Source organism: Nicotiana tabacum, chromosome 15 (genome assembly GCF_000715075.1).
Source record: "Nicotiana tabacum cultivar K326 chromosome 15, ASM71507v2, whole genome shotgun sequence".
NCBI classification, from domain to species: domain Eukaryota; kingdom Viridiplantae; phylum Streptophyta; class Magnoliopsida; order Solanales; family Solanaceae; genus Nicotiana; species Nicotiana tabacum.
This window is the reverse complement of record NC_134094.1, coordinates 27259633-27284086: the sequence shown is the minus strand read 5'-3', so window position 1 is coordinate 27284086 and position 24454 is coordinate 27259633. Positions and strand designations below refer to the sequence as shown.

Here is a 24454-nt window from a genome sequence, read left to right as displayed (position 1 = left end):
AGAACAAAGGACTATTCTGCGGGTCTTACAATAAAGATCCACAACAGCATCTGAAAAACTTTTTGTCAATTTCTATCACTCAAAGGCAACCGAATGTGACACCGGAAGCAATTAGACTATTATTGTTTCCATTCTCAGTAACTAGAGAAGCTCAGACTTGGCTCAATTCGCTCCTCATAAACTCCATCACCACTTGGGAGGAATTATTCAAGCAGTTTCTAAACAAGTTCTACCCACCCAATAAGACTGCCAAGCAAGTTGATGAGCTATTAAGCTTCAGGCAGAAACCAGCTAAAACACTACAAGAAACGTGGGAAAGGTTCAAGGAGATGTTGGTTAAGTGTCCACATCATGGCATTCCAGATCAGATGTTGGGATAAAGGTTTTACATGGGATTGGCAGATAGCTTGAAGGCCAACGTTGATGCTTCAGCAGGTGAAGCATTTTTTAGAAAATCATTTTGAGAGTGTAAGGTCCTGCTAGATAAAATGGCTCAAAACTCAAGATGGATGACAAAAGACAGTACAATCACCCTTGTAGTTCACTTAGTAGCTTTGGACCCAAACAACTTCATAGTCGATAATATGGCCACTCTGATGACGCAAATGAGTATCCTCACCAAGACGATTGATGAATCAAGTTAGAAAGCAGGTACACATAGTTGACACAACTAATGGGGGCTTATGTATACCATGAATTAACCAACCATATGTGTCCTCGTGGAGTGGTGAAAGTGAATACCAGAACTATCAGGAAAATTTGAACTATGTGGGCAACTATAAAGGAAATAGGCAAGGTGGTCAGAATTGGGGGTAGTAGAACCAGCAGTATAGACCAACACAACAACAATATAATAATAGCAACAATCTTGGATTTATGCGACCACGGGGTCAAGTCGTGCCTTACCAAAGGCAACAAGGATACAATCAGCAAAATTAGCAGCTAGCTTATCAACAGCCTCAAGAACAACAGATAGTGAGACAAGATGATGGGTTGTCTGAAATTAAAGGGATGCTGCAATAATTGATTGGGTCCAATGGAAAAATGCAAGAGAAGTTTGAAGCACATGACTCAGCGATAAAAGTTATTGATATTCAATTAGGGCAGATATCTATGGTCTGAATAATCGTCCCCAAGGGGCGTTACCTGTGGACACATATGTCAATCCAAAATAGCAGGGCCCGAAGCAGCTTATGGCGGTAAGTCTAAGAAATGGTAGAGATCTATATCTAGATCAAGAAATTGCTCGCGAAAGCCGACCAACTAAGATACTTGTGCCAGTACCAATTGAGGTAGACGATTTAACAAGGTTAACAGAGGTAACAATACAACATGCACAATAGGAAACAAGCAAAGAAAAAGAGGTTGCAAAGGAGACAGAGAAAGTGCAAGAGAAGGCATCAGAAAAAGTGCCGAAGCAGGATCTAACTCAAGTCACAGGAAGGAAGGGACCTCCAGCACCCTTCTCGCAGATGTTGGCTAAATATCAAAAGGATGAGCAGTAAAAAATATTCATGGAAATGTTGAAGCAAATTCAGGTAAACATTCATCTAATTGATGCTTTTAGGGAGATGCCTGGGTATGGAAAACTGATGAAGGACTTGATGTCACGCAAGTTCGACTTTCAAGACTTGGCAACTGTGACATTGACTAAGACCTATAGTGCTGTTGTGACTAGACCTATAGCTGAGAAGCTATCCGACCCTGGAAGCTTCACAATTCCATGCACCATAGGTAGCTATGCATTCGCCAAAGCATTGTGTGATTTAGGGGTGAGCATAAACCTGATGCCCTTGCCTATCTATAAAAGGTTAGGCATTGGAAGGTTAAGACCCACATCCATGTTACTACAGCTAGCCGACCGAACGGTGAAGAGGCCATCAGGTATACTTGATGATGTACTTGTGCAGGTTGGAAAGTTTATTTTCTGGTAGATTTTGTCATTCTGGACTGCTAAGTTGATGAAGAGGTTTTCATAATTTTGGGGAGGCAATTCTTGGCCACAGGGAAAGCTCTGATTGATTGTGAAACTATGGAGCTAAAGATGAGACTAAACGATGAAGAAATAATGTTCAATGTGCAGAAGTCTATGCGGTGACCCAGTGAGTTTGCTAATTGCTCTCTGAATGAAGTTGTGGATGTGATTCTGGGGGAGAGCACTGAACGCAAAAGACCCCCTAGCAGCCTGCCTCATAAACTTAGAAGAGGTAGAAGGTGAGGACTTGGAAGAGTGGGTTTTGGCTCTTGAAGGCCAAGGGTACTGGAAAATAGAGCTCGAATTCGAGCCGTTACACTTAGAAGAAAGAAAGACCCCTCCAGCTAAGCCATCAATTGTAGAGCCACCACAGTTGGAGCTAAAACCACTATTGTCTCACCTCATGTATGCTTTTTTAGGACCTAGTTCGACATTACCTATTATTATCTCATCTGGTTTGTTAGATGTGCAAGTAGAACAACTTTTGCAAGTTCTGAAAGGTAAGACTGCAATTGGGTGGACCATTGCAGACATAAAGGGTATCAGCCCAACATTTTGTATGCATAAGATTCTATTTGAAGATGGGCACAACCTTCTAGAGAACATCAAAGAAGTATGAACCCCAATATGAAAGAAGTGGTAAAGAAAGAAGTGATCAAGTGATTAGATGCGGGAATAATCTTCCCCATCTCTGATAGCAACTGGGTCAGCCCAGTTAAGTGTGTGCCAAAGAAGGGTGGAATGACTCTAGTGCAAAATGAGAACAATGAGTTGATCTCAACAAGAATATTCACAGGATGGCAAATTTGTATGGATTACAGATGGTTGAACAAGGTCACCCGAAAAGACCATTTCCCACTGTCATTCATTGATCAGATGTTAGATAGATTGGCGGGGAGGTCCCACTTTTGCTTCCTGGATGGATACTTGGGGTATAACCAGATCTCTATTGCCCCATAGGATAGAGAGAAAATGTCGCTCACCTGTCTGTATGACATCACTCTCCACATTCCAAAGGTGCATGATGGCCATTTTCACAGATATGGTAGAGGACATAATGGAGGTCTTCATGGATGACTTCTCAGTGGTGTGGAACTCATTCGATGAGTGCCTTATGAACTTGAAAAGAGTATTGAAGAGGTGTATAGAGACTAATCTGGTACTAAACTGGGAGAAGTGATATTTCATGGTACATGAAGGTATAGTCTTGGGACACCTTGTGTCAAGTAAGGGCACTGAAGTGGACCATGTTAAGGCTGATATAATCGAGAAGTTATCTCCACCCACTTCTGTCAAGGCCATAAGAACTTTCCTTGGTCACGCCGATTTCTATAGGCGGTTTATAAAAGATATTTTCAAGTTTGCTAACCCTTTATGTAAATTGCTTGAAAAAGATCAACCCTTTGTGTTTTCTGATGACTGCAGGGTAGCTTTTGAGGAATTGAAGAAGGGGTTAGTGACTGCACCAATCATAGTGGCACCTGACTAGGAGAAACCTTTTGAGCTGATGTGTGATGCAAGCGACTATGCTATGGGAGCAGTTCTTGGGCAGCAAAAAGATAAAGTCATGCATCCAATCTACTATGCAAATAGAACCTTGAGTGGTGCCCAAGTAAATTACACAGTGACCGAGAAGGAGATATTAGCAATAGTATTCGCATTTGACAAATTCAGGTCATACCTGATAGGCTCGAAGGTAATTGTCTATACTAACCATGCTTCTCTCAAGTACCTAATTGAGAAGAAGGAGTCAAAGTCGCACCTAATTCTATGGGTGCTACTGCTACAAGAACTTGACATGGAAATCCGTGACCGAAAGGGAACGGAGAACCAAGTGGCTGATCATTTGTCTAGGCTGGAGGGAGCAGAGAAGAAGGCTGAGGTGGAAGCGATTGTGGATACTTTCCCGGATGAACAATTTTTGGCTACGAGCCTTGAGTTAGTGCCATGGTATGCAGATATTGCAAACTACCTGGCGAGCGATATTGTCCCCTACGACCTTTTCTCTGTTCAAAAGGAAAAGTTCTTTCATGATTGTCGCACGTATTATTGGGATGAGCCTTATATCTTTAGGATTTATGTTGATAACATGATCTGGAGATGTATCCCCAAGATAGACCTATCTTCTATTTTGCAGGCTTGTCACACATCCCCATATGGTGGCCATTTTGGGGAGTAAAGATAGTCGCGAAAATGTTTGAGTCGGGCTTCTACTGGCTGACATTATTCAAAGATGCACACCACTGGGTGAAGGGTTGTGATGAATGCCAATGGACCGGGAATATTTCTCGCCAACATGAGATGCCTATGAACCCAATTCAGGAGGTGGAAGTGTTTGGCGTATAGGGTATCGATTTCATGGGGCCTTTCGTTAGCTCATATGGCAACAAGTACATACTTGTAGCTGTGGACTATGTATTAAAATGGGTGGAAGCTGTGACACTCCCTACAAATGATGGAAAGGGAGTCATTGGTTTTTCGAAAAAGAATATATTCACCCGGTTTGGTACTCCAAGGGAAATAATCAATGATGGAGGCACTCACTTTTGCAACCGAGCTTTTGCAAAGTTATTAGAAAAATATAGTGTTCGCCACAAGGTTGCCACCGCATATCATCCAAAAACAAGCATGCAAGTGGAAGTGTCAAATGGAGAAATAAAGAGTGTGTTGACAAAGAAAATGAATGCTACAAGAACGGATTAGGCGAAAACGTTAGACGATGCACTCTGGGCCTATCATACCACTTTTAAAACTCCAATTGGCATGTGTCCATATAAACTGATATTTGGGAAAGCGTGTCACTTACCCGTGGAATAAAAGCATAGAGCTTTGTGGGCATTAAGACAGTTGAATCTCGACATGGAAATAGCAAGTACAAGTAGAGTCACAGAGTTGCACGAGCTTGACGAGTTCCGTTACCATGCTTTAGAGAGTACAAGGCTATATAAGGAGAGGATGAAGATGATGCATGACAAAAATATTCTTGAGCAAAATTTTAAACTTGGAGACGTGATATTGCTATATAATTCGAGATTAAAATTGTTTTAGGGTAAGTTGAAGTTTAGATGGTCACGACCATTCAGAGACTCAGAGTAGTGCTTGTGCTATCAAATAAAGCTGCAGAAATTGAGTCCGAGGATGGGACGAATAGGTTTAGAGTGAATGGACAGAGGTTAAAACACTACCTTAGAATAAGTGATGAAAAAGGAGAGAAAGATGTGATACAATTGAACGAACCTCAATATGTGAGTGAAGTATAATCTGGAAAGTTTGCATTGTGCTGCGACGTTAAATCATGCACTTCGTAGGAGGCAACCCATTGTAATATTGTAATTCATCATGACGCGACGTTAAATCAAGCGCATGTTGGGAGGCAATCCAATTTTCTTGTTTTCGTCTAGTTGTCATTTAGTCACAAAAAAAATATGGGGAGGCAGCTAAGTGAAGCTAGCTTCGTGAGGCCGAGACCAAGCTAGCTTCGTGAAGTGTGCCTCGCTACACGAGACCGGGACCAAAAGAGAAAGATAAAGAGAAGAGGAGACAACGAAGTGCCCAACAAATCGCGAGACTAGGACCGGGCATAGATGAAGCAGGTAAAGGGCGCGTCTCCAGTTCGCGCATCGCGCGGTCCTAGCGCAACCCCAAGTATTTTCTTAATTATTTTTTTCTATTTTTATATCTTCTAGTTGGTTTATAAAAGAAAAAAAACTCTCTCGTTCCCTTAGGTCATGACACTATTGGCAAATTGAACCAAATGAAACTTAACAACGCACATGAAATGTTCGATGAATTACCCGAATGAATATTTTGGTGACGTTTAGTAAAGTCTGAGTAGCTAACCTACATCTATTGGCAATACAAACATATCTTAAGTGTGGGGTGGCTGTTGGTGTCTTATGAACTTCAATTGTGCTCTTTCTAAGACAAGTATCATCTGCGGTCAACGTAGGCATGACTGGGGTGTTACCTTACCTACATGTTGTTGAATTGTGCTAATTAACATAGAATAACTATCAAGTGACAGACTGATGCGGAGGGGCTCTAGACAGTTGATTTGAGTGCTACTGATGGCACTATTGCAGAGGTGTCAGGGCTAGCCGTTGTAACGAGGGTCACTACAGAACCACGACCCTAGTGATTTTGAGAAAGTTTCTGACACCCATTCTACTTTGGATATTGCTTATTTGTATTTTTGTGATATTGTGCAACTGAGGACAGTGCACATTCTTAAGTGTGGGGTGGGGTGTCAGGCTTTAATTTTTGTGGCATGTGCTTAATTGCTAGTGATACATTTTAAACTGCATGATCACTCTTATAGCCATTGTAATTGTATAATTGTAGTAGTTTTTTTAGTGGCTTGATCCTGGGTTTTCTTTAAACCACGGTTCTTTTCCGATGATGCCAGTTTCTTTAACTGGTAGTTTCAGGTAGATTTTTTGAAGCTTTGTAAAGAATTGTAGACTTTTCCTGACGATGGATTACCTAGACAGTTTTCTTGAGGGATTAAAGTCTAGAAAAAAATACAAAATTATTTTTTTCTCTTTTATTTTGTTTTCTGGTTGAACCAACAATGGAACTGGAAGAAGCTTGAGAAATTTATGCTTTTGACATATTTTATATCGAGGCTTAGGTATGTAGCATTTGAAATAAGTACTTTCTACATGATTCCTATAATTACATGCCTTGACAATATGTATGGATTTCGTTTGACACCGAGGCTCATCTCTAGACTCTTGTGATTAATATTTGTGTGCTGAAAGTTTATGATAATTGTGCTAATTGCTTTAACTCGAGTGTCAGGTCCGAGCCGTCCTAAGTGAGTCATGTGCATTGTGTGAGGTAAGACTTTAGTGTACTCTGTGCCATCCTTATGAGTCTAGAACTTGTCCCGTGTGTGAGTCAAAGAGAAATGATTAAGTCTTGTAAGTTTGGGAAGGGATATAGGCTTTCTTTAATTGACCATTTAGCCTATTTGCCTACCAATGCTAATATTATCCGTAGTCTCCCCTTTTGAGTCTGTAGACCTTTTTTTTGGCAACCACATTACAAGCCGAATCCTTTTTGTTCTTAATTAAATCTTGTTGGACCTTTACCTCCGAAAGCACTTAAATAGCTAGAAGAGTAAAGAAAGATAGTGGGTAGCTTTTGAGTGGAACCATAGAAAGGTCAAAAAGGTGCACTTGTGTATAAACAAAAACAAAATACTAGCCAAAAATACCAAATTGAAGAGAGTGAATAAAAAACAAGAATAACACCTCTCATATCTTTGTCTGGGTTAGTAAGTATCTATATGTTGATGTGCTTAATGAAGAAGGGCCTAAATGTATATGGTTTCATGGCAAGACAAGAAGGTGCTTAAAAGTGAAGTGTAGTGTATTAAAGTGCTTATAAGGGTTAGTCACTATTTTCTCAAATATCTCCTAACCATCCCTTAGCCTACATTACAACCTATAAAGTCCTACTTGATCCTAGACTTTACGAGCTTAAATTAGTAGAGACTTACACTACAGGCAAGCCTATGGTGTGTGGCATAAGAGTTTCTTTGTGAGAGTGAGCGAATTCTTTTTATATTTCAGTCCTTAAACTATACTTGAACTTATATTGAGTGTGTGGACTACTTTCTCTCTATGGCTTATTAGTGAGGGCATATGATTTGCAAAGGATTGGTAGAGGCCTTGGTTTTTGAGTTAGCATAAGGAGCGAGTCATAGTGTAAAATGCATAAGAGTCAAGTTTTGAGGCGAGAATGTTAGAAAGAGTCACACGAATATTTTAAATAATCTTGGCATGAGTTTAAAATTTGAGGAAAGGTATGAAGAGTGCATATGCTGGGATCTAAGCATTGATATAAACCATTATCATTGGTGTGATGCTTGCGTATGTTTTGAAAGGTAATTCTTGCTTATGTGCTTACTTTTAAGTTGCTAAAGGATGAAAAGTGTGGGGTAGTGAGTTTAATATAAATTTGCACTTTATTTTTCTTTACTTGTTCAACTATATTATTATTGTTGTTGGTTGAAAGACCCTCAATTGACTGTGCCTATTTAGTGTGTACTGCTCGAGAGAGAGTATGCATTTAGTTATTTATTGAACAACACCACTCCTAACGTATTTGAGAGATCAATACGGTGGGTTTAAAGGCGGGATTAAAGATAGCAAAACCTTGGTGCGATCATAATGAGCGGTGAATTAGTGCTATCTAGAGTAGTTCGAGAAAATACGTCTAGTAAATTGTGGTAGTTGCTCGAGAGAGAGCTACACACTTAAAGTACTCACGATCCGTATAAAGTACTTGGGCTGAAATTATAGGAAATGTAGAGGGGAGATTTCAACAATAGGGAAAATCAAAATCCTAGAGTTTTCCAATATTGTCTATAATATTTGCTTTGTTAGTAATAAAATACAGATTTTTAAATACCTTATTTTTAGTTAGTAAACAATCACTCATTATTAAATATTTCTAAAGGTTGATTATTTGAATTTTTGCGAAACTAGTGGTTGTGATTAGTAGATTAATTCCCTGCGGGATTCGACTCCGCACTTGTAAATCGGATTATATTTGCAATGACCGCTAGACCTCTTAGGAGGAATGGTTGGGCTTGATCAATCATCATCCCATGTTCCTACTGTTCATGTTGTTCCCATAATTCCCACATCTACTATATTCCCTTCTCCAAAAATAATTGCCCATGCACCTGAGCTTCCTGCGAAAAATACCTTTAAGTCAACAAAGGTCAGAGCCACTCCAAGAAAATCTGTCAAGAAAGTGACTGATGCTGCTACGCAAGGTGACACTGTATCCAAGGAATATGTGGTTCATGGGGAATTAGTGAAAGTTACTACTGATCAGGTACAACATCCTCCTTCCAAATTAGATATTTTGGTGTCTGCTATAGATGTTGCACCCCTAGATACTCTCCCACCCACGAGTGAGAAGCCACCAGTAAAGAAATTCACTGTAGAAAAAGGTGTAGGGGATCTGGGGAAAGAGGTCGATACAACGGCTATGGAGCCTGTGGTTGAGGGGAGGGGGGAAAGTACAGAACCTGTGCAAAAGGAGGCTTTTGATGGTCTTTCCTTTAGTTGGACCAAGGGTGAGGAAAATGATGGGGGTGAAAAAGAAGAAGAAGCTTTAAAGAGTCATGAGGAACATGATGCTCAAAACATAGCCAATGAAGAAGAAAAAAGTGAGAATGAGGGAGCATCTGGAAATGAGAAGGAGAGTGATACAGAGGATAAGACAGGTGAACATGCTAATGATTCTACAGAAGAAGAAAATCAAAGTGCAGAAGAGGATGTTTCTGAAAGAGAGGGTGAGGTTCAAGAAAAGGTAAGTGAGAGTGAAGGGGGTGATGAAGAGAGTGAGGAAGAAGAGGGGGATGCGAGTGAGGAATCTGAAGAATCCATGACAATTGGAAACAATGTCATAGCCCTTCAGAAGAAATTGGTGAATAGACAAGGGCTAAAGAACCTGGGTCTTTGTTGACTCCTTTCGCTAGAGATGAAGAAGTTAGTAGTGATGAAGATGATGTGGCACTATCTGAGGTAGGGAAAAAATCCAGGAAGACCCCTATGAAAGCTACAAAGTCAGCAAACTCGACAAGAAAATGAGTAGTTCCTCCTGTCATAACTCCTCTCACAAGGAGTAAAAGAAAGGTTGTTGATACACAAATCATTAAGGAGACCAAAAGTGCAAAGAAGCCAAAGAAGAAGGTTTCAATTGTGGAACTTGTTATTGAGGTGGATGGAGAAGATGAATCTGACTCTGTCTTGCCAGCAAAGTGTGCTACACCAAAGAAAAAGGGTGCCAAAGTCACCAAACCTGCTACCTCTTATGCAAGGTCCAGTAGGGGTAATATAAGAAAGAATGTGCTAGCTACAGTTGATTGACTCACAGAGTTCAGGAACAAAAAAGAGCTAAATGGAAAGATTTTTGCGAACACTGATGAGAAGCAGATGGCTCAACTGGTTGTAAACTTGAGCTACAGGGGTGGAAGCACATGTTTGTCAAAGCTTTCCCCCCATTATGTGTCCATGCTATGGTGGAGTTCTATGCAAATTTCACATTTGATGGGAAGGTAGTCAAGAGTAAGGTAAGGGGATTTGACAAAGAGTTTGATGATGAGGAGCTAGGGATGCTTCTGACTATCTCCTCTTTGGGATTTGAAAATTACTTGAAGAAGAAGTGACCAGCCATAGACAATGATATTGACACTGGCATTGTGGTCACCATGAAGTTCTCCCAAAATTTGGAACTAGATGTTCCCCAGAAAGTGTACAAGACTGATATGACTCCCTTTCACAAGTTATTATTTCATTTTGTCAACTCCTGCATTCTTCAGAGGTCTTAGAAAAGGCATTAAGCTACTCCGCTGGACATGGTTGTGATGGAGCTGCTTGACACTGGTAGACCTATCAATATTCCTAGCCTGATAATTCAGCACATGGAAAGAGCTTCAGATACTTCCAAACCCAAGCATGTTATGCCATATGGTTTCATACTGACTGAGTTATTTGACAAGCTCAACAATACCTAACCTGAGCTTATGTTTGGAAACCACAATGACGTTTGGATGTTGTTACCCTCAAGTAGTGTGGATGTAAGGAAATCAAGTCTAGAGGACCCACATGATCTGCTATTCTTCCTGGGAGCAGTAGGGTTGCAGAACTTTGCAAGACGTTGGACTTGGCTGTTAAGGAGAATGCCAAGCTTCGTGAAGACAATAATGAGTTGAGAAAGAAAACAAATCAACCCAGGGAAGATCTCAGAAGAGACAGAGAGGCTCATGCTCAACAGATTGTCACCCTTGTGAAAGCTTTGACCCCTTCTGTTTCTTACCCATGAACTTGTTCCTTCCCAGTGTCCTTAGTTCTTTTGCTATTCCAGTGATGCCTTGTCTTTTGTTCTTTTTGTCTTAGTCTGAGTAGTTTGTAGTATGCTTAGTTTATTTTGTTCTAATGATGAAGACAAGGCCCTGGGTTTCTTTTGGCACTACTTAATATCTCTTATTGCTCTACTTTACTGCTTTGTACTATATTGGATCATCAGCCTAGTTTATTTGCCCTTTCTTAAGCTTGTGCAATAGCTTGTTTGGCCTTGAATCTTACATTATATGTGCTTAATGTCTAACATTTTTTTGTGTGTTTTTTATGATGCTAAAAGGGGGGAAGATAAGGCTGGAAGGTGTTGCGAACATACATGTCTGTCAAATAGTACTTGTTGTGATTATCTAATTCTTTGATATGATTATCTGGTTCTGTTGTGATTCTGTTGTGTACAAAATTTGTCATCATAAAAAATGAAATTTTTTTTGAGTATTGAAATTTTGATGATTAGCAAAGTATGACTAAATGTTCAAAGAACCAGTTCCTCAACGTAGTTTCTTAACTGTTCTGAAGAACGAGCTCCTCAGAAGAAAAAATCAACTCCTCATGAGTGATACTTGTACGTCTGTACAAGACAGTAACTTTATCTCAAAGTTACCAGGTCCGAGTTTGGTGAAAGATGGCTACTATAAGTGATAAGGGTCGTTGCTCAAGAATATATGGATAATGCAGCCAGAGAGTAAAGTCCCAAAGCTTATGGAATCCTTGGAACAGTATGAGTCCTATCAAAGAGGAAGTTGACTATGAATAGGACTCCTAGAAGATCTCAAGGTGTATTTTAAATAGGACCGACTTTGGATTTTTGATCTATCCTTTTACATATCAACTAAAGAGTCATAAGTTGTTTACTTATGTTGAGTACCTGCCTTGTATTCTTCCCGAGTCAATCTAGTGAATTTGTTTTAGGAAATTGAGTTGTAATCAAGTGTCATAAACAATTAGTGAGTTGGAGTAAGTATTTTTCTTTACAAGTTAGAGTAGCTTGTGAATCAAATAGGAGTAGTAGGAGTACTGAGAGTATTTAATTACAGTCTTGTAATTGATACATTTTGGCTCATTATTCTAGTGGAGTTGGAGTTGAAAATCCTACGTCGTAGGTCGTGATTTTTACACCTGTTGAGCCGGGTGATTTTCCACATAAAAATTATTTTGTTCATTTTATTGCTTGTTTACTTTACGCTTAAGAAACACGATAAAGAACCAAGTTCTTTAGTAATCCATACGGGCACTCAAACTAAGATAAAAAATTTTCACATGTTGGTTGGCTCTAATGCAACATAAATGCTCTTATGCAAATTAAATCTGCATTAGAGGAAGGGTGACGGGGTTTGCTGCAATTTTGAGAGATGATCGAGGGTAGGGGTGTATAAAAAAAATCGATAAACTGCACCAACCCGATAATTCAAGTCAAACCGAGAAAAAAAACCCGATTATGGTTTGGTGTTGGAAAAAAAACCCGACCATAATTGGTTTGGTTTGATTTTAACTTTAAAAAGTCAAACCGAAACCAAACCAACCCGACATTATATTTATACAATTTGAAAAAATATTTTATGCATATAAATATTTATTGTAATATAATTTATAAATATTTTTTAAACTTGTTCACAGTTTTATCTTTAAAAGTATTATTTAAAGTTTGGACTTAACATTCTTGAATGGTCCAATAAATTTTATAACCCATAAAGGTAGTAAGTCTAATAAAGTTTAAATCAATACTAATGCTAATAAAGAAAAATCAATTCAACACTAGAAATGACAATAGTATTGGATATCTATTTTTTAGTTTTGCATTGATTTATAATGAAAATGTATGACCTAATTTATTATTTTTTTATGCTTAGTTGTGTAATTAATAGTACTTATTGGTTGTACTTATTTTAGCACGACCTATATAGTATTTTTAGATTATGTTAATTTTTATTATAGTGTATTAATTAGTAATATTTCTTTGTGCGATTTTATTATCTATGTTATTGAATATTTTAGTATAATGTTATGACTCATCTCATATTATTATTTTATTTTCTTGGAAAATACATTATATAGTCGTATTCTACTTGGATTAAAATAAATATTTGGAGCATAAGTTACATATTTTGTGCTATTAAGACTTTATCGGAAAAAAACCCGAAAACTCGAAAATACCGAAGAACCCGAGAAAAATTGAGATTGAAAAATCCTACTTTATTGGTTTGATTTGATTTATAAATTTAAAAATCCGACACCATTGGTTTGGTTTGGTAATTAAAAAATCCGAACCAACCCGATCTATATACACTAATCGAGGGTGCTATATTAAAGGTCTTTCAGGACTTTCTGGTTTTTTAGATATCCATAATGTTAAAGTTTTCTCGCTTTATGAAGCGGTTTCGTGGCTAAAAGGCTTAAAAATTGATAAGGTAATGGTTGAATTCAATTGTCATGTGGTGATGCTCTTAATTTACTCGTGCCTAATTTGTTTGAATTTGGTACCATTATTGGATATTCTTTATTTTTGAAGAATCAATTTCATGATTTGTCCTTTCATTAGACTAGGTGATCATATGCTGACAAAGTTATCTTCAAATTTACGTTAGGTTTGTACTATAAAAACCGAATTTAGTACTAAATCTTCCTAAACAGGATTTAATATTGCTAGAATCTAGTCTTTCACAATGTATTCTAAAAAATTGCGTTAAATAGTATCTCAGTTAAACGTTGGGTTTGAGATTAATTTTCGGAAGCGAATTGTCATATCTCAATCATCATTAAATTTTGTACCTTTAAAGTCAATTTTGGGTCGTTAAACTTCAAGCAAACTACAACACTTAATTGGACTTCAAGAATCACATTTTGACTACACAGAGATTTTAAATACAATTAATTAATAAAGACAAATGTGCTAAAGAAAGAACAAGAAATTTGTACCGTGACTCACGCTTCCCCTTTGTCCCTCCCATTCCCCCAAAATTCTTAAAGACAATTACTTTGTTATTAATAAAATTACCCATTTATCCCTCCTATTTTCCTATCTGCTAATATTAGTTTTTACCCTTAAAAAGAGTAACAATTGAATTTGTACGTGATTTAAAGGATACATGATTTAATTTAACATGAATGATCGAAGAACATCAAATTATTAAATTAAATAGAAACAAAACGATCAAACCAAATGTGATGGAACGATTAAGCCTGGCTTTAAATTGAACGTTGAAACTGGTTCCGATTAAGCCCTCGAGACGGGATCGGTTGCAACTAAATAAACAAGCAGCTGAAGAACACTTTGTGTGAGCACATGATTTTTGCCCGACTAAAATATTCCTATAGAAAATTCACAGATAGAGTTTTCTTAATTATTTTTAGTTTTTATAGAATTCATAGGATTTTGGTTAATTATTGCTTGCATTTAGTGACATATTTAATATTCTAAAAATCATAAGAAAAACACCAAAATGTCTAAAAGTATTTCATACATAACACTTTAGGTCTAGTTGCATTTAGGATTTAATTACATAAGTTAATTGCTTTATTAAACAGAAAATCATAAAATATGGGTTATTTTTGTATTTTTAGCTTTTAATCGCAAATTAAGTAATTCTTCCTTCATTAGTCTAAAATTAATTAATGGTAAAATAGATAACTAGGTTTATTCCTACAAATTAGATTGATTTAACACTTAAATTAGGTTTTTGATTAATTAATTTTATTTAAAATCAAGAAAAAGAAAAAGAGAAGGAAATTCGGTTTGGTTTTAAATTTGGGCCAAAACAATTTGGCCCAAACAATCACCTGAAACCCGCTAAGCCCACCCCCACACCTGGCCCAGCCTCGTCACTTAACCAAAACGACGTCGTTTCGTTAACGGTTGATCTCGACTGTTGATCTCTTTCGATCGAACGGCCCGCAACTCCCCTGCCTTAACCCTTATATCTGTCGGGTACACCCCCCAAACCCTTCAGACCCCCCTCACTTTTCTCTCCTTCTCTTTCCCTCGCCAAACCCTAGCCGCCCCCAAACCCCTCATCTCTCTCTCTCAAACTCACCCCAAACCCTAGCCGCCCAGAATCCCCACGCCGGCGGCTCACTCCAAATCCTCTCAAACTCGCACCCCATAACCCTCATACCCTCCTAATCCCTAATCCCTCATCAGTTTCATCACAAACCCCACCAAAATTAGCGAACCTTAGATCTAAAAATTCCAGAAAACCCTAGTCTGGTTTATTTCGGAATTACTTATTCGTTTCTGTTTATTTCTAGTTCAATACCCACATGCATGGAGTAATCCCGTTGAAAGTATTTGTTCTGGGCTGGTCTCGACCCGTTTCGAAGTTACCGAAGATTTTGGGTCCTTTCGTCGATTCGCGCTAGAATCCATCGTTTTCACTGCTCATCGGGTTGTTTCGTTTACTCTCTTCTTTAGCATTTAGATTAGAGTTTTTGTTTTCTTTTCTTGTTTTGTTGTTCTCTTTCCTGTTCTTTCTTTTTCTCTTTTCTTTTCTCCTCATTTGTTCCGGCTCTGTGCTTTTCTGGTTGGTTTTTTTTTTGTTTTTGTTTTGTTATTTTTCCTTCTTTTTCTTTTCTTTCAGTCAGTTAATTAAACTTAGTCGTTAATCGCATGCTCAACTAGTTCAGCTAATGGATTGATTTAGATTAATTGAAGGTTAAGCACTTAGTCAAATCTCTGGTTTTATTTGAAATATGACACTTGTTTGTTTTGTTTTTTTTTTGGGCTGTTTTCTGGGCTTGGGCCATCTAGGTCATGGCCTCTAGCCCAAGTTTAAGCAGATAGTTTGCTTCTGGAAGCGGACAGCTGTCCATATTCAGTTGCAAAAGATGCTATTTCCCTGATTTTCAGGGAGCTGGCAAAAGATTCCCAGCCCCCTATTCTTCACACACAACACATGCTTACCTTCTATAAAGGGACGCATTCTTTTCTTCATAGAGAGATGTTTTTTGGGGTTCTCTCCCGAGTTAAAAGGGAGAATACAGAAAATTGGCTTGACTCTGCTGTTCTTGGGTCTTCATTTGGTTCTGGGTTTCTTTTGGAGTTGGGTTTATCTCCTCTGCTCCGCTGTTTTCTGCTGCTGCAATTCTTACTGCTATTTTTTCGCTACAACTTCAGAGACCTATCTTATTTTGTTGATATTGTTGGCCAGGTACCTCTTTTGAACCTTGGACTGTAAATCGGATATAAAATATGCCTACGTGGAAGAGATATGCGTGCTTTAAAATTAATGGAATTAGTCATTTTCTGCCTGTATTTCTTGTGCTCTGTTGGAGTTATCTAGTTCTCTTTCTTGTGAATTTTTTTTTTTTAGTATCACGCTTTCTTATTTATTAGCAAATCCAGTTATGAAATTGGTACCTAAATCTTCATGTAATGTTCATAGTACTGATTGAATATCACCTTTCAATATAACATCATATATGTTTTCAGATTTGAGACATGGTTACTTTCAATTGCTGTTGTTTGGATCGTTCTTCGAACTAAGACTAGATTCCCCTTCGTGGCAGAACCTGTAAACGTTTGGTATATGAAAGTTAGCAGTTATAATATGAATATGATTCTATTGTTGAGTTTTGTTAGGATCTGAAATCAGTATGTCTGTTCTAGTTTTCAGATTCGTCGTGTATGTCTGTTATTGTAAGTCTTGGCATTTGAGTTGATCGATTGGCCGAATAATGAAGGTTAAAATTGACTGTTACTCAAAATGGCCATCACTGCAATGTCCAAAGTGGCCATTAATTCGTTTCCGGCTATACAAGAAATTCCTCAAAAGTTAAATTGTGATCCAACCACCAGACCTGCTTACTTTGCTTCTCTGTTGAACACATAGTCGTAAGTGTCTGTTTTGTAGTTATCTTAGTAATGTTGAAAACGAAGGTCGGGCTTTCTAGTTCGAATGGAAATCCAAAGTATGTTGAATTATGATTTCTTATTTTTATTGCAATGAATCTGTCACAATTTCGCAATTTGATTGATTCTGTGGTAATGTTTAAGAAGTCTTGTAACCCATCTTCCATAATTCTGGACTTGCCACATGATCTCAAGCATCAGAAAATTAAGCAATTTTGAACATCGTAGCTTGCTTTAGGCGCGATTAATAATAGAGCATCGTGACTATGGGTATGGTTCCCATGGCATAGTCATGATATGTAATCCCCAATTCGAGTGCGCGTTTCACGCGACTCGACCATAACTTCAAATAATAATAAAATTTAACATGCTGTAAATCGCGGGTGCATTTCATGTGGCGCGGTTTGCGATGTGTACCAAAATGACAAGTGTACGACATCGTGACTTGTTCCAGAAATAATTCCATAAATAATTAAAAGCGGTTAAAAAGTAAAAATGTACAATAGGCTTTAAACATGTATTAAATCAGATAATTAGGCCGATTATTGATAGTTGAGCGACCGTGCTAAAACCACGAAACTCGGGAATGCCTCACACCTTCTCCCGGGTTAACAGAATTCCTTACCCGGTCTTCTGTGTTCGCGGACCATAAATAGAGTCAAATTTCCTCGATTTGGGATTTAAAATAAACCGGTGACTTGGGACACCATAAATTATCCCAAGTGGCGACTCTGATTTAATAAATAATCCCATTTCGAATATTGTCACTTTAATTGGAAAAACTCCCTTATCCCCTACGCCCCCCCGGGAAAAAGGAGGTGTGACAGCTCTGGCGACTCTGCTGGGGACCGAACCCAGAATCTCTGGTTCAGGGTTCAGAATTCGAGCTTAGATGACTGTTATACTTGGCTCTTACTTATTATCTGATTTTTACGTGTTTGAGCCTAATGTGCTAAATGCCTCTTTTTACCGCTATGATATTGTTTGGATTGTATATAAACTGTCACGAAACCCTTCTTCTCTCTGAGTCTTCTAAATCTTCTGGGAAGTGCACGCTGGCGTGACTTCTTTTCTGTTAATATCATATCCTAATTTAGAACGAGGATCGGATCAGTTACAAAGCCGGATGGCCTTTTGGTTACCGGTACGTTGCCCTCCCCCCCGGCTCGAGTTGTCCGCTCGGGTAAGCCAGGTCTAGAACCATACACCCAGGGTTTTAAGCCTAGAATAACATAGCCTCATGCCGGATCCCTAGTAGGTACGTTTGTTTGCATCACGTGCATTTGACTTTGGAGACTCAACACAGGGGTTGGGTCTGTCTAGGACAGGTGTACCCAATTTAAAAGACCATTCTGATGCATTTTTTACATGCTACTTGTGCATTTATCGGTTTCGGCTTGTATGTTGACCGGCTTTTAGAATAGGGGAAAGGAAATCAAGCAAAATCAAGAAGTGAGGTAGGATAGAGAAACATCCAGAAAATACCAGTGTTCAAAATATCTTGAAACTCTGCCAATTTTTTTTTAAAAAAAAGAGAGAGAAAAGAAAAGGATGAGTCTTTGAAAAATATAAGTCCTATTTTTCCACGAGTCAAAACTGGCAGAACTACGCGGGTCTGATTTTCACCGGATGTGAGATACGTAGGCAAACCTCATCGGTTTCGGCCCCAATTTTCAAAACAAAATAATCTAAAAATATTTTCCTTTATTTTCTTGTTTAGAAAATCCTTCTTTGAGACCCCATTTTTAAAAAAAATCCAAAAATATTTTCTTTAATTCCTTCTTTTAGGAGACTTTTTTTTTTAGAAAATCCCAAACAAATAAAAGATTAAAAAAATAATTTTAAACCAAAAAAAAATATTTTATTTGTAGGAGTCTTTCATTAGAAAAAGAAAACCAATAAAATTAAAATCCAAAAATATATTTTTTTTCCTTCATTTTTGGAAGTCTTTCTCCCAAAAATCCAAAAAATAAAAAAAATAAAATCAAAAGCCAAAAAATATTTTTCTTTCTTATGTAGAAGTCATTCTTTCAGAAAAAAATTAAAAAATAAAAATTCAAAAATATTTTCTTTCTTTTTTATAAGTCTTTCTTTTTTAAAATAATAAAAAAAACAAACAAGAAAAATTGGCCACTTAGCAAACACAGCCCTAAAATCTTCTCCTCCGAAGTTTTGAAAGGTCGTATTTGCAAAAGTAGTCGTGATTTGTTTTCGGTTGTATTTTGCAAAAAATAATCTTTTCATGGTCAGTTTTGTACAAAATTTTAATCTGGTCACCCTAATTTAAAAATGTGCAGAATGAGCACCGTTCAGAACTTACATGTGAAGGTTATGGATCAGATTCCACTAGCACTCCACATGTAGTGGGAGGATTTGGGAAAACAAGGACGAGACATGGTCAACCAATACCTGGGGGCGCTCACTGGACTATTGAAAATTCAACCTAGAAGGGACCTGATAGAGGCATTAGTGGTATTCTGGGACCCCGCTCATAATGTTTTGCACTTCTCAGATTTTGAGCTTACGCCTACTTTGGAAGAAATGGCGGGTTATACTGGGAGCACGGAGGGATTGAGACACAAGTACCCAGTATCTCCAAGGACTGTTACTCCCCACAAGTTTCTGGACTTACTAAAGATAAGCAGACAAATCAAGACTGGAAGTCTAGCAGGGGGAACTTCCACTTTTAATTTTCTATATCAGCGATACGGGCATTTAAGGGGATTCGAAGACCCGGAAAATGGACTCTGCAGTAAAGGAAACCGATCAAAATGTGAGACCCATAGATGTTTTGCCTTCATGGTGGCATTTTTAGGCCTTTTGGTGTTTCCAAGGGAAGATGGGCATATTGATTTACAGGTAGCCGGGGTTGTCCACGTTCTAACTACTCAGGCCAAGAGTACTCTCGCACCCATGATCGTATCAGATATATTCCGAGCCCTCACATTCTGTAAGGCCGGAGTCAGTTTTTTTGAGGGATGCAACCTGCTGTTGCAAATGTGGATGATCGAACACCTTTGTCATCGTCCTCGATACATGAACTATGGGTCTACGGGGAAAAATTGCATTGAAGAGTTTGGTACACGAGTAACAGGATTCGAAATGCCGAAAGGGGTCAAAGATTGGATTACCCACCTTCGATCTACGACCGCAGATCAGATAGAGTGGACATTAGGTTGGCTTCCCGTTGATGAGATTGTTTATATGCCCGCCACTGGTCCCTACTTCTTGCTAATGGGTCTCCGAAGCATCCAATCCTATGCTCTGTACCGGGTTTTGAGATAGCTTGGAAGATGCCAGACAGTTCCTAGAGATTAAGATCTTAGCACTTATGTGGTCGAAATCCGCTCTGATGCCCAATTTCCCGAAGAAGCGGTTCGCCAAATTTGGAGCGAATGCCAGTATTTGGGGGCAAACACCCGAGTACGTGATTTGTCTAGGGGTGAAGTCTTACCTAGTTATGTTGCCTGGTATGGAAAGAGATTCGCGACGAATGGTGAATCTGAACGACCAACTAAAAGACCTCATATCCAAGAATTTGTTGACGCATCGCAGGAGCAGTGGGCTTGGTTAACTAAAGAAAGGGAGTACCGGACCACCATAAGCAAGCTAGAAGAACAAATCGAAAAAATCAAATTTGATAGTAGTTTGCAGGCAGCTGAAGATGAAGGGGAAAAGAAGAGGTTGGCCAAGGAAAATGAATCCCTTCGAGCCCAAATCCAGAGAATGAAAATAGCCGCCGAGACACCAGCAAGAAGTGAGAGAGATGAGAAAATTATAACCAACCTGAGGCGGAAAGTGCATGATTACGGTTTTGACTTGACAAAGGCCGAAAGAGACTTGTTAAATGCTCAAGCAAAGTTGGCCAAAGGTGCGGAGGAACAAGCTAGATTAGTCCACTAGTTGAAGCAGAAATATGACGAAGAAGCAGCAGTTTTACAGAAAAGGATGGTTGCCCTTGAGAATGAAATGGTCAAGCAAACAAAGGATTTCAAGGCAGAAAGAGAGCATTGCTACGCATTGATTTATCAATTACAAGAAAGCATGCAGCAGTTACAAGACCAAAACAACGCAGATGCACAAGTGTTGGAGGCTCGGGCCCAGCAGATTGGACGTTTGCTTCAAGAAAAGGGTGTCATCAGAATGAGGATTAAAGAGATAGCTGATTATGTTGTAATGAAATGCCATGAATGTGAAGACATGACCAAGTCTATGTTTTTTGCTTCTGTAATGACATTCGTCCGACAAGTGATGGTTGACCTAGACCGCCTTCAAGAAGATATTGCCCGCAGGCCTGTGCGGAGACCGGCTGATGTCCCGCAAGCCTCTGGAGTACCAGTGGAGGCTCTTATGTATTTTTGATTTCTTTTAGTAGTCTGTATTTTACTTTCTCTGAGTCTTGTTCGTCTTTGTCAAGGTTGTCTATTACTTTATTTCGAGTCTGTAGATTTTCCCTTTTGCAGTCATCGCTAGTTTAGTCCTTGTAATAGAAAATCCAAAAAGATGTCTTTTATTAATGAAATAAATTATTTTGTATCTATTTATCTGAACTACGTAATGATCTGATTCATGCGGCGTCATGATACGTAGGCAATCCCCATAGGATTCGATCATATTTTGAAAAGAAAATAGAGAAGAAAGAGAGAAAATGAGGGAAGAAATAAAAGAGGGGCCAAACTAAAGAAAAGAGGAAAGAATAAGTATTAAAAGAGCGAAACATAGCAAAGGAGAGAGGGAAAAATCAGGATTGGAGAATTTGGAAAAGCCGGGATGAAACATATGAGCCGTCGCAAAGCATTTAGAAATGTTTAACTGCTCAGGTGCATTACATACCCAATGTGTGATTAACTATATGTAAATTGCTTTTAAAACTGACCAAGTTTTTGTGTGCGCATAGATAGGTTTTGTTTTAGGTGGTTAGTTTGTTGGCATCCTGGCAAGTCACCCTTATAACACCAGATCAAAGTGCAAGGCAGTCATGACTAGCAAAGAATTGGACACGATTGTTGTCGACCCGCCAAGGGAGATTGAAGAATCGGAGTCTGAATTGAAAGAGGAGGTCTACAGATTGAAGCACCAAATGGCAGAAATGTATCAAGCCTGGGTCATGGGGCATCCTCCACCTTCATTCCCCGCTAACTACCCAGAAAATCCCGCTTTCATCCCACTACTGTCACAAGCCCAAGATCCCATTACCATTGATCTTTCCCCTCAGCACGCACCAGGCTTTACCCCTTATCGCCACTACCCTGGCACCTCATCCCAAACCTTTCATGCTCCACCAGCCAAAACAACTGCATACCCTGCTCCGACATCCGCTCCTATTTTTGTAGCCCCTCCGTGAGCTACCCTTCACAGATCTTCTAGTGAACCCGCATTCCAAGCTCCAGATACCCAATATTATGTTCTGGAACCAACTTTCAAAGTCGCGGATCCTTATTCCCATGCCCCTCACTTTGAACCTCTTGTCGAAACTGAGAAACCATCCCGGAATGTGGAGCAGGACGAGATGTTCAGGAAAGTGAAGAGCCTAGAGCAATCTTTGAAGAACATGCAAGGGATAGGAAGCCAAGTAAGTGTGGCTTACAAGGATTTATGCTTATTTCCGGATGTCCAACTGCCCGCTAGGTTCAAGATGCCCAAGTTTGACCCGTACGATGGACATGGAGATCCCGTGGCCCATTTGAGAGGCTTCTGCAGCAATATGAGAGGTGCCGGTGGGAAAGATGAACTATTAATGGCATATTTCAGTCAGAGTCTGAGTGGGGCAGCTTTAGAGTGGTACACCCGCCAAGACACTAGCAGGTGGTACACATGGGATGACTTGGCTCAGGCCTTTGCTCGGCACTTTCAGTACAATATAGACATTGTCCCGGATCGCCTATCTTTTACCAAGGTAGAAAAGAGGCCCAATGAAAGCTTTAGGGAATATGGTTTCAGATGGAGAGAACAAGCTGCACGAGTCTACCCTCCGATGGAAGAAGATAAGATGGTCGAGTACTTTCTTCAAGCCCTAGAGCCCACTTACTTTGGCCATTTGATCTCGGCCATAGGTAAGTCCTTCAACGATGTGGTAAAGATGGGAGGAATGGTGGAAGAGGGACTCAAGTCAAGCAAGATCATGAGCTACTCTGCCATAAAAGCAACCACACAAGCAATTCAAAGTGGCACTGGAAGCCTGTTAGGCAAAAAGAAGAAAGAAGATGTCGCTATGTTTATCTCCGGATCATGGCGTGGCCCAAGGGGTCCGCCTCACCAGTACACCCAAACTCAACCCCGGCCTCAAACCTACATCCAAGCTCCATATAATCCATCCCAGCATTATTTCCCACCACAAGACCCTTGATATTCTGTCGAGCTACCCCAATACCATGTTCACCACGCACAGTCATATGCTCAACCCCCTCCCTACCCGCAATGGCGTGCTCCAACTCCACAAAATCCTTATACGACCCCACAACCATACCAAAACCCTACTGGTCCAAGTTTTCGACCAAGGCCAGATTACAGAAAAGAGAGGCAGCAGCGGAAAGAAACCTTCACCCCCTCTTGGAGAGTCCTATACCAGTTTATTTCAGAGGTTGAGGCAGTTGGACGTTTTAAGGCCGATTGAGCCAAAGATACCAAATCCACCTCCAAGGAACCTTGATTACTCCCTTAGATGTGCATATTGTTCTGATTCCCCGGGGCACGACACGGAGAAGTGCTGGCATTTAAAGAGGGCGATCCAAGAGCTTATTGATACAAATCAAATTGTGGTCCAGAGCCTGGAGGCGCCAAACATCAACCAAAATCCTTTGCCGGCCCATGCAGAGATACATATGATCGAGATAGTTCATAAGGATGGGGAGCCCAAAAACTCTTCCAAGTCTGTCATGATGATCCGGGCTAGCAAAAGTAATCCAATCGAAGCTCTAGATTCTGCAAAAGCAATGTCCTTGACAGTTAAAGGGGTGTCAGAGAAGCCAATCACGCTCAACGTGAAGCCATCTGTATTGGTTATGAAAGGACCTCCGGTTGATGTTGAAGCGAACTAGAAAAAGCAAAAAGTGATCATGCCAGGGGTCCCGGGCAAGCCTGTCATAATCGTGGAAGGGGCTCGTGTTACCCCCGTTATTATTAAGCCAGTGACCCAGTTACCAATGGTTGACACAAAGGCCGTCCCGTGGAATTACAAACAGGTGATAGTAACATACAAAGGGAAAGAAGTAGAGGAAGAAGTTAATGAAACCGGAGGACTGACTCGTTCTGGGAGATGTTTTACCCCAAAAGAACTGAGGAAAACCAAGCCATCCAAGGACGGCCACATCCCAGTAAAAAAGCCGGTCACCGAAGAAGAGGCTGAGGAATTCCTGAAAAAGATGAAAATGCAAGACTATTCCATTGTAGAACAGTTGAGGAAAACACCAGCTCAGATCTCTCTTCTGTCGTTGCTGATACATTCCGATGAACACCGCAAAGCCCTGATGAAGATTTTGAACGAGGCTCATATTCCTGATAAGATCACGGTGAACCACTTGGAAAAGATTGCTAACAAGATTTTCGAAGCAAACAGGATCACTTTCTCGGATGATGAACTCCCTATAGAGGGTACAGAACACAATCGAGCTTTTTATCTCACAGTAAAGTGCGAGGATTCTGCTATCTCAAGGGTACTGGTGGATAACGGTTCTAGTGCAAATATTTTCCCTCTGTCCACTTTGCAAAAGTTGAAGATTGGCACTGAAAGGATCCACATTAATAATGTATGCATTC

The 24454-nt window shown here is 39.5% G+C and overlaps 1 non-coding gene across 1 annotated transcript; it reads right to left on the bottom strand.

Moving 5' to 3' along the window:
* Nucleotides 1–251: 251 nt before the first annotated feature.
* On the bottom strand, nt 252–358 carry LOC142170047 (small nucleolar RNA R71). Its single transcript, XR_012699662.1, has one exon. It is a non-coding gene; the product is annotated as a small nucleolar RNA R71 (small nucleolar RNA).
* Between the last annotated feature and the right edge of the window lie 24096 nt (nt 359–24454).